This window comes from Hordeum vulgare, chromosome 6H, assembly GCF_904849725.1.
Source record: "Hordeum vulgare subsp. vulgare chromosome 6H, MorexV3_pseudomolecules_assembly, whole genome shotgun sequence".
Classification (NCBI taxonomy): Eukaryota; Viridiplantae; Streptophyta; class Magnoliopsida; order Poales; family Poaceae; genus Hordeum; species Hordeum vulgare.
In genome coordinates, this window is record NC_058523.1 from 195,409,953 (window position 1) to 195,420,415 (window position 10,463).

Genomic DNA, 10,463 nt, shown 5'->3' on the forward strand with positions numbered 1-10,463 from the left:
GTGGCTAGCGTGGGCACATCTTGAAGCAGTGCCCCAACAAGAAGCTAGATGCACCATGCCCCAATGCACCAAACCAAGGGCAAAGACATGGAGCGCCACCCAGGAATCAAGCTCCCCGCAACCATCCCAGCAATGGCAAAGCTCGTGTGAACCATGTCACTGCAGAGGAAGCCAGGAAGACCCGGGTGTTATATTGGGTACATTCCTTGTCAACTCAATCCCAGCAATAGTTCTGATTCTGGTGCTTCGCATTCTTTTGTCACCCAAAAATTTCCACTAGAGAGTGGTATGAAGCCTACACCTTTGGGTAGTCACATGATGCTGCAATCCCCGGGTGTAGTATTAAGAACCGAGATAAGATGTAAGGGCATTGGGATAAATATCAACGGAGTAGACTTCCAAGCAGACCTCATAGTTTTGGATTCACCAGTCTTAAACGTCATCCTTGGCATGAATTGGTTGACCAAGCAGCAAGGCTTGTTGGACTATGCAAATAGAACCGTTACCATGACCAATATCCAAGGAGTCGCAGTCAAGTTTGTTACCAACCCTACCTCTGCTCAAGCCGCTCCAGCCCTCCTTCTTCCTCCTTTGGCTCTCCCCTTCTCATTTGATGTGTTCCCCCCTCCCCCGTCACTTTTGTTGCATTGAAAGGTGATACGTCTCCAACATATCTATAATTTTTGATGGTTTCATGCTATTATCTTGTCAAACTTTGGATGTTTTGTATGCCTTTTACATCTTTTTCAGACTAACTTATTAACTTAGTGCCAAGTGCCAGTTTATGTTTTTCCATGTTTTTGACCCCTTTCAGAGGAGGATTTTAAATGGAGTCCAAAGAGAACGAAACTGCCAAAAAGATTTTTTCCGAAACAGAAAAAGATCGGGAAGCCTGAGAATCAGGGCAGTGGCCCACCAGGGACCCCACAAGCCCCCTAGCCGCGGCCGGGGAGGGCGCCTCCCAGGCTTGTGGGCTCCCTGGGCCACCTCTGCCCTAGGTCTTTCGCCTATAAATTCCATAAAATCCCAAAAAAAATCAGGAGATCATTGAAAGTACTTTTTCGCCGCCGCAAGCTTCTGTCTCTGCAAGATCCCATCTGGGGCATGTTCTGGTGCCCTACCGGAGGGGGGATTCGGATACGGAGGGCTTCTTCAACAACACCATGACCTCTCCGATGATGCATGAGTAGTTCACCATAGACCTACGGGTCCATAGCTGCTAGTAGCTAGATCTCTTCTTCTCTCTCTTGGATCTTCAATACAAAGTTCTCCATGATCTTCATGGAGATCTATCCGATGTAATCTTCTTTTGCGGTGTGTTTGTCGAGATCCGATGAATTGTGGATTTATGATCAGATTATCTATGAATCTTATTTGAGTTTCTTCTGATCTCTCTTATGCATGATTTCATATCCTTGTAATTCTCTTCGAGTTGTGGGTTTTGTTTGGCCAACTAGATCTATGATTCTTGCAATGGGAGAAGTGCTTGCTTTTGGGTTCATACTGTGCGGTGACCTCACACAGTGACAGAAGGGGTAGCGAGGCACGCATCGCCATCAAGGGTGAAAAGATGGGGTTTTCATCATTCGTTTGAGATTATCCCTCTACATCATGTCATCTTGCTTAAGGCGTTACTCTGTTCTTCATGAACTCAATACACTAGATGCATGCTGGATAGCGGTCGATGTGTGGAGTAATAGTAGTAGATGCAGAAAGTATCGGTCTACTTGTCTCGGACGTGATGCCTATATGTATTATCATTGCCTTAGATATCGTCATGACTTTGCGCGGTTCTATCAGTTGCTCAACAGTAATTTGTTCACCCACCATAATATTTGCTATTTTGAGAGAAGCCTCTAGTGAACACTATGGCCCCCGGGTGTATTCCACACCATATTTTCAGCCTTACACTTTTTCTTTGTTGCACTTTCCGCCTTCAGATCTCACTTTGCAATCAATCCTGAAGGGATTGACAACCCCTTTATAGCGTTGGGTGCAAGCTCTTTGTGTTTGTGCAGGTACTCTGGACTTGACGCGATTCTCCTACTGGATTGATACCTTGGTTCTCAAACAGAGGGAAATACTTACTGCTCCTGTGATGCATCACCCTTTCCTCTTCAAGGGAAAACTAATGTAAGCTCAAGAGACGACAGAAGGTTTCTGTCGACGTAGCAGAAGGATTTGTGGCGCCATTGCCGGGGAGGATCAAGTCAAGAACTCATCCAAGTAAGTATCGCAAACTCATCTCTTGCATTTACATTTTTGCCTCTCGTTTTCCTATCCCCCACTTGTAAAAAACAAAAAATTACAAAAAAAAGTGTTTGCCTTTTTCGTTTGCCTTTTCGTTCACCCTTTTTCTCGCTTGCTCTTTGCCCGCTTGTGTGCCTGCTAAAACCTGCATGGCCCAACCAAGGGATTTTGATGCTCACTATGCTAAGTTGGAAGAGATTGAAACTAGTGTTAAAGGCTTCATGTCTACACAGTTCGAATACAATAGTTACTTTCATAAAGAACTGAAGGAGCAAAATTCTTTTCTGGCTTTTATGAGTAGAGAAGTTGATGATATGGCCAAAGAATTCCTTGTGCTAAATTCTCAGTTTGCTCGTCTTGAAAAGTTGGTAGGCCAGATTTCTGATAAGCAGGCTACCTTAATCAATAAAATGGCTGCTAAAATTGAAACTCATGATGAGAATCACGAAGATCTTAAAGTGCTTGGTGTCACTCCCATTGAATCTTTGTTTTCCTGTGTCAAACCTAATGATGATGGGGCTGGATATGAATCCACTTTGGTTGAAAAACGCCCCAATGATTCGGAGTCCATCTATCTTGATGCTAAAAGCATTGAAAGTGGAGTAGAAGATATTAAAACTTTGAGTAGTAATGAAATTACTACTTTGGATTTCAAGGAATTCAATTATGATAGTTTCTCCTTGATTGAATGCATTTCCTTGATGCAATCCATGCTAAACTCTCCACACGCTTATAGCCAAAACAAGGCCTTTACCGATCATATCGTCGAAGATATGATAAAATCTCTTGAAAAGAAACTTGAATTGGAAGTCTCTATACCTAGAAAGCTTCATGATGAGTGGGAACCTACTATCAAAATCAAAATCAAAAACTATGAATGCAATGCTTTGTGTGATTTGGGTGCTAGTGTTTCCGCGATTCCAAAGTCTTTATGTGATGTTCTAGGTTTTAATGAGATTGAAGAGTGTTCTCTTAATTTGCATCTTGCGGATTCTACAGTCAAGAAACCAATGGGAAGGATCAATGATGTTCTTATTACTGCAAATAGGAACTATGTACCCGTGGATTTAATTGTGCTTGACATTGATTGCAATCCTACATGCCCTATTATTCTTGGTAGACCTTTCCTAAGGACTATCGGTGCTATCATCGATATGAAGGAAGGGAATATTAGATTTCAATTTCCTAGAAAGAAAATAAGATTGCCTTATGTATCCATGATGAGGGCCACTTATGGTTTGAGCACCAAAGACGACGATAGGTGATTCTATCGCCTTATGCCTAGCTAAGGGCGTTAAACAATAGCGCTTGTTGGGAGGCAACCCAATACATTTATTTCCTTTTTCTTTCTGTTTTCTTGCGTACACACCATCATAATTCTGTTATGATTGTGTTTTTTGTGTTTATTTTTGTGTTTGAACCAAGCAAAACCTTTATGACTAGTCTTGGTAATGGTTGTTTGATCCTGCAGGAAAAAGACAGAAACTTTTTGCTCACGAGATGATTTTTCATTTTTATTCAGAAAGAGATTTTGAGTTGATTCTTTTTTCTGCTGGTTTATATGCCTTTTTCCGAGGTAGTAGTAATTTTTCAGAATTTGTGAGGTACCAGAAGTATACGAAGTATACAGATTGCTACAGACTGGTCTGTTTTTGACAGATTCTGTTTTTGTTGTGTTGGTTGCTTGTTTTGATGAAACTATGGATAGTATCGGGGGGTACTAGCCATGGAAAAGTTAGAATACAGTAGCCCAACATAAATATGAATAGAAATCAAGATTGCTACAGTACCTAAAGTGGTGGTAGTTTGTTTTCTTGTGCTAATGTTATCATGAGTTTCTCTTTAAGTTTTGTGTTGTGAAGTTTTCAAGTTTTGGGTGATGTTCTCATCGACAAAGAGATAAGGAGTGGAAAGGGCTCAATCTTGGGGATGCCCAAGGAATCCCAAGCCAAATTAAAGGACACCAAAAAGCCTAAGCTTGGGGATGCCCAGGGAAGGCATCCCCTCTTTCGTCTTCAATCCATTGGTAACATTACTTGGAGCTATATTTTTATTCACCACATGATATGTGTTTTGCTTGGACTGTCTTGTATCTTAGGAGTCTTTTCTTTTAGTTGTGTCACAATCATCCTTTCTGCACACCTTTAGAGAGAGACATGCACTCATCATGATTTTGCTAGAATGCTCATAGTGCTTGACTTATATCTTTTGAGCTAGATAATTTTGCTCTTTGTGCTTCACTTAGATCTTTTAGATCACGGAGGTGCGTGACTTGGTAGTTGGCTTATACTATGAATGTAGTCCCAAAGGTGATAGGTACCCAAAGAGGATACAAAAACCTCCATCTTCATGTGCATTGAGTAGAAAGAGAAGTCTTGATTCCTCTCAATTAGTTTTGAGATGTGGATTTGGTAATATTAAGAGCTATGTTAGTAGGGTGTTGTGAATCTAGAAATACTTGTGTTGAAGTTAGTGATTCCCGTACCATGCACGTATGGTGAACCACTATGTTAGGATGTCGGAGCATAATTGATCTATTCATTGTCATCCTTTGTGTTGAGGTCGGGATCGCGCGATGGTTAACACCTACCAACCCTTCCCCTAGGAGTATGCGTTTAGCACTTTGTTTCGATTACTAATAAAAACTTTTGCAACAAGTATGTGAGTTCTTCATGACTAATGTGAGTCCATGGTATAGATGCACTTTCACCTTCCACCATTGCTAACCTCTCTAGTGCCGCGCAATTTTCGCCGGTACATAAACCCACCATATGCCTTGCTCAAAACTGCCACCATACCTACCTACTATGGCATTTTCATAGCCATTCCGAGATATATTGCCATGCAACTTCCACCGTTTCGTCTCATGACTTGTCTCGTCACTCTCATACTACCATTGCATGATCGTAAGATAGCTAGCGAGATGTTTCAATGTCATACGCCAAGCTAGATCGTTGCACATCCCGATACACTGTCGGAGGCATTTCCTATAGAGTCATTTCTAAGCTTTGAGTTGTGAGTAAATAAAAGTGTGATGATCATCATTGTTAGAGCATTGTCCCATGTGAGGAAAGAAAAGAGGCCAAAGAGCCCAAATAAAAAAAGAGAAAAAAGAGAGGCCCAAGTGCCCAAATAAAAAAAGAAGAGAGAAAAAGAGAGAAGGGACAATGCTACTATCTTTTTCCACACTTGTGCTTCATTATAGCACCATGTTCTTCATGATTGAGTGCTTCTTGCTTTGTCACTACCATATGCTAGTGGGAATCTTCATTATATAACTTGGCTTGTATATTCCAATGATGGGCTTCCTCAAAATTGCCCTAGGTCTCCGTGAGCAAGCAAGTTGGATGCACACCCACTAGTTCTCCTATTGAGCTTTCACATACTTATAGCTCTAGTGCATCCTTTGTATGGAAATCCCTACTCATTCACATTGATATCTATTAATGGGCATCTCCATAGCCCTTTGATATGCCGAGTCAATGTGACGATCTCCTCCTTTTTGTCTCACAACCACCACCACACTCTATTCCACCTATAGTGTTATATCCATGGCTCACTCTCATGTATTGCGTGATAGTTATAAAAAGTTTGAGAAAGTAAGAGTGCGAAAACAATTACTTGGCCAATACCGGGGTTGTGCATGATTTACATTAGTTGTGTGAGGATGATTGAGCATAGCCAGACTATATGATTTTGTAGGCATAACTTTCCTTGGCCTTGTTATTTTGAAAGTTCATGATTACCTTGCTAGTTTGCTTGAAGTATTATTGTTTTCATGTCAATAGAAAACTATTGTTTTGAATCTTACGGATCTGAACATTCATGTCACACGAAAGAAGTTGCAAAGGAGAACTATTCTAGGTAGCATTCCACATCAAAAATTCAGTCTTTATCACTTCCCTACTCGAGGATGAGCAGGAGTTAAGCTTGGGGATGCTTAATACGTCTCCAACGTATCTATAATTTTTGATGGTTTCATGCTATTATCTTGTCAAACTTTGATGTTTTGTATGCCTTTTACATCTTTTTTGAGACTAAATTATTAACTCAGTGCCAAGTGCCAGTTCCTGTTTTTCCATGTTTTTGACCCCTTTCAGAGGAGGATTTTAAACGGAGTCAAAACAGAACAAAACTGCCAAAAAGATTTTTTTCCGAAACAGAAAAAGATCGAGAAGCCTAAGAATTAGGGCAGGGGGCCACCAGGGACCCCACAAGCCCCCTAGCCGCTGCCAGGGGGGCCCGCGCCTCCCAGGCTTGTGGGCTCCCTGGGCCACCTCTGCCCTAGGTCTTTCGCCTATAAATTCCCTAAAATCCCAGAAAAAATCAGGAGATCACCGAAAGTACTTTTTCGCCGCCGCAAGCTTCTGTCTCCGCAAGATCCCATCTAGGGCATGTTCTGGTGCCCTGCCGGAGGGAGGATTCGGATACGGAGGGCTTCTTCATCAACACCATGACCTCTCCGACGATGTGTGATTAGTTCACCATAGACCTACGGGTCCATAGCTAGAAGCTAGATGGCTTCTTCTCTCTCTTGGATCTTCAATACAAAGTTCTCCATGATCTTCATGGAGATCTATCCGATGTAATCTTCTTTTGCGGTGTGTTTGTCGAGATCCGATGAATTGTGGATTTATGATCATATTATCTATGAATCTTATTTGAGTTTCTTCTGATCTCTCTTATGCATGATTTCATATCCTTGTAATTCTCTTCGAGTTGTTGGTTTTGTTTGGCCAACTAGATCTATGATTCTTGCAATGGGAGAAGTGCTTGGTTTTGGGTTCATACCGTGCGGTGACCTCACCCAGTGACAAAAGGGTTAGCGAGGCACGCATCCTCTTGTTGCCATTATGGGTAAAAAGATGGGGTTTTCATTATTGGTTTGAGATTATCCCTCTACATCGTGTCATCTTGCTTAAGGCATTACTTTGTTCGTCATGAACTCAATACACTAGATGCATGCTGGATAGCGGTCGATGTGTGGAGTAATAGTAGTAGATGCAGAAAGTATCGGTCTACTTGTCTCGGACGTGATGCCTATATGTATGATCATTGCCTTAGATATCGTCATGACTTTGCGCGGTTCTATCAATTGCTCGGCAGTAATTTGTTCACCCACCTTAATATTTTCTATTTTGAGGGAGGCCTTTAGTGAACACTATGGCCCCCGGGTCTAATCCACACCATATTTTCAGCCTTACACTTTTTCTTCATTGCACTTTCCGCTTTCAGATCTCACTTTGCAATCAATCTTGAAGGGATTGACAACCCCTTTATAGCGTTGGGTGCAAGCTCTTTGTGTTTGTGCAGGTACTCTGGACTTGACGTGATTCTCCTACTGGATTGAGACCTTGGTTCTCAAACTGAGGGAAATACTTACTGCTCGTTTGCTGCATCACCCTTTCCTCTTCAAGGGAAAACCAACGCAAGCTCAAGAGACGACGGAAGGGTTCTATCGACGTAGCAAAAGGCCCCGGTGACCACCTCTCCAAGCTCCTCCACCATGAGATCTCTTCTCCGGTGAGTCCCTGCACTCGGGCGGTCCTTTCCTCCTCCAACGGACCGGCGGCTCGCTCGTGAGCCTATTCCCATCGCCAGCTTGCCTCGATGTGGTCCCTGTCTTTGCCGGTGAACCTCGTTGCCCTCTCACAAGGGGTTGACAACGGACCCGACACGCGAGGTCCAATCATCAGCCTCTCGCACCTCTCCCTCGTCTCTCTCTTACTAGACCAGGACCCCGCTCGTCAGGTTTGAACCTCGCGCGGCGCGGCTGCCTGGCTCGCGTGGGCTGGTTTGCCTCTGGTCCAAACCAGTTGTTGGCCGACTGTGACCGAGGTAGTATGGACCTTTTTCTTTTTTCTTTTTCTCCTTGTTTTGCAAAAATCCCAAAGGGATAAATATTTGTCCAAATCCAAATATTCCTCCACCTAAAATCTTGTAATATTATGTAGTATTTAATAATGCCACTTGTGTTATTTTTACAAAAAGGTTCATGCATTGTTTCATTTTAAAAATCTTTTTTAAAGAATTTTAACCTTCTGCTAAAATGTTTTTCACAACTTCTTACATTTCAAAAGTAAAACCCAACAATTTTTACAGTACCTATACTCACCCTAGTATTTTTTTTAAATCGGTAGATATTTTTTTGAGTGTGTCATTTTACCTGTTTTTGTCGTGATCTTATTATTTCGATTATACTTGCGATGATATATTGTGTTGTTGACGAAGGGTTTCGACCAAAAGACTTTGAAGACCCCGAAGACTTTGTTGAGCCAGGAAAGCAACCCTTTGACCATGTCTGTGAAACTACTTTTGTGCATGTCATATAACACTTCATTCTGATGCATTGAATCATGTTGAATCAGTGACCACCTTGGTGGGTTGTTTCCGATGACTCCTCATTGATACTTGGGTTGTGTGGGTGGGAAATAGTTAAGTTGATAGTAGTTGATACGCAAATGGGATGGGACTATGCATGGTGATGTTGAAGGAAGTGATTTCAAGGACTTTTCGAAAACTCTGTTAGGTGCCACTAATGCTCGAGGGAGATGGTTTTGAGATGTGTGACCACTTGGGAAAGAAGTGGTGTACAAAGAGAAGTTGTGTGTGTGGTTTTGAAAAATGGATTTGATTTAAGATATGTTGACCATCCCAACCTTACATGTGCGACCACGATACTTCTTATGGGACGGGGTTTTGTTGCTTACTTTGGCCGATGCTAGCACAGAGCCTGCATTACTAGTGGCGGGAGTGTCGTTGTCACTCTCAAGGCGGGTTCATGCCTGGTATGGCGACCATGAGCTATTTTTACAAGCACCAGGTAGACTGTTCCGTGCCCTCATGGATGGTAAGATCTAGAGCGAGGCTCATATGATGTACATCATGAGGGATATCACCAACAAGTGGACTCTTTGTTTAGTGTCGCCAAGGGAAAGGCATTGTTCGGGCGCTTACCTTGGGTATATAATATACCGCGAGTCATCGATGATACAAAAATACCTCGAGTCTTGTGGGTATAGCGCACAACCTATGCAGAGTATAATTTTTTTCTAATAGCCTTATCCACGGCCAAGGACCGTTGGGTGGTGCTGCTTAAACTACGTCTAGTTGTTTTCACATAAACCAAGTGTGTGTGAGAGAGATAAAGGTGACGGTGTGAGAAATATGATAACTGAGCCAAGTCAGATGACTTGGTATGACAAATGAATGTGGGACGTCCCTGCTTATGATGATATCTATAACTTGTTCATATGGATATCTAGAACACGCTGATGCATGCTTTTATAAGATTGATCATGTCATTGCACCTAAAATTAGCTTTCTGCAAACTTATCTACTAGTGCTATAACATGCATTTTTATTGCCATGTTCCACAACATGGGTTGCTTGCGAGTACATTCAAAGTACTCATTAGCTAGCCACTGGTTATTTAATTGGCGAGGCATGGAAGAGCAGGAGTATGGAGAAGAGTTTGTTGGAAACGAATAGGCGAACTAAGACGCTTTCCAGTCAGAATGCATGTAGGTTTAAGGCAGATGGCATGGGTTCATGCTTTTGTTCAATATTTCCGTTGCTAGTTATGTTTGATTTGTCGGCCTTCGAGGCCCTATCTATGTAAGACTTGACCTTAATGGTGTCTATTTGTATCATACAGTATGTATGGATGTAAGACTCTTGTTATTCTGCTTCTATGTGTTCAGTGAGCATTGATATCTGGGATCACTGTCCATGTGCATTCGGTGCTCATGACTTATGAGTCCGGGTCCCCCATAGAGCTGGTATCGGAGCCATCCTGACTGTAGAAAGCCTTAGTTAGCATGGACGTTAGATAGGATGAACCCCCTTCCCGATACTATACCTAGTACATATACTTAGGACTTTTTACACTTCTTACCTCTTCCATTCTACTTCAGAAGCATTACTGACACCCTCCCCTTAAACCTATAATTCGGCTTTCCCCAACTCCTTGAGGATAGCATGGAGAAGTGCCAGTTTCGCCGATCACCTGTTTTTCTCTACCACGAGCATTGGGTCGAAGCCACCACGAAGGAGTACCATGTTGATGTGGTCGTGAGTGCAAATGACTCCCCAAAAAGTTGATTCTTTTAAGGATCATAGATGGAGACCTTTGCGTTAGCGGTGTTGATTGCCTCAGGCCATTGGAGACAAGGAGTCTGATATTCTTCATGCATAGTGCGAGCCATCTCAAA